Source organism: Tupaia chinensis, unplaced genomic scaffold, assembly GCF_000334495.1.
Source record: "Tupaia chinensis unplaced genomic scaffold, TupChi_1.0 Scaffold000361_2, whole genome shotgun sequence".
In the NCBI taxonomy this organism is placed as follows: domain Eukaryota; kingdom Metazoa; phylum Chordata; class Mammalia; order Scandentia; family Tupaiidae; genus Tupaia; species Tupaia belangeri.
The window spans coordinates 2,075,816-2,076,452 of NW_006159858.1; the positions used below are offsets into that span (position 1 = coordinate 2,075,816).

The following is a 637-nucleotide window of genomic DNA, read 5'->3' on the forward strand; positions in this document are numbered from 1 at the left end:
GCGAGCTGAAGACCAGCAGCGAAGGGGAGGGGCCAGGACACTCGGGCTAGCCCGCAGGGAGGTCAGACCGGAGCCCCGGTACTTTTTCCTAGCCGGATTTTTTTCGGGCCATTCGTGAATAAGCTATCTTTGTTTACATTTTGAGCTTGACTCATCACCAGCACCAGCAAGCATTACTATCTTCTGAAAGGAGAAGGATCTTGCATTTTCAGACAGTGGTGGGGGTGGAGAGGTGGTGGTGGTGGGGGGAGACAAAGTTCATTCCCCTGGGAAGGGGAGGGAGATTCTCTTGCAACACACCCGAGTTGTGACAAATCTCTGAATAGCCAGGGCAGTATTCAGCGAGGTGGAGATTTAGGCAGAGACGAGGAGATCGGTGTGGGGCAAGCAAGCAAAGTGCGGAAGCTGTACGGGGATTCTTCTAGAAAGTGGGGTGGGAAAGGAGCTAGGGAGGGCGTGTGGAGGGAAGGGATCTGTGTCAGAACGTGCGTGTGAGCGGATACAAAACCCGAGAGAGGCGTGAGCAGCGCTGTGTGTGTGAGCGGGAGCGCGGGGCGCCGGCTCGGGCTGCGAGCGCCGGGTGAGTGACACCGAGGGGCGGGCTGGCCGGCGGGCGGGGGAGTCTGCGCGGGGCGGG

General features: G+C 59.3%; 1 protein-coding gene across 2 annotated transcripts in view; it reads left to right on the forward strand.

The window, feature by feature from the left end:
* Nucleotides 1-322: 322 nt before the first annotated feature.
* Nucleotides 323-637, forward strand: part of SPATS2L (spermatogenesis associated serine rich 2 like) — a 226,670-nt gene continuing 226,355 nt past the window's right edge. For both annotated transcript variants that reach the window (XM_006152991.3, XM_014589532.2), the window contains exon 1: nt 323-580. The gene's annotated coding sequence lies outside the window, so the exon portion shown is untranslated. The remainder of the gene's footprint in view (nt 581-637) is intronic.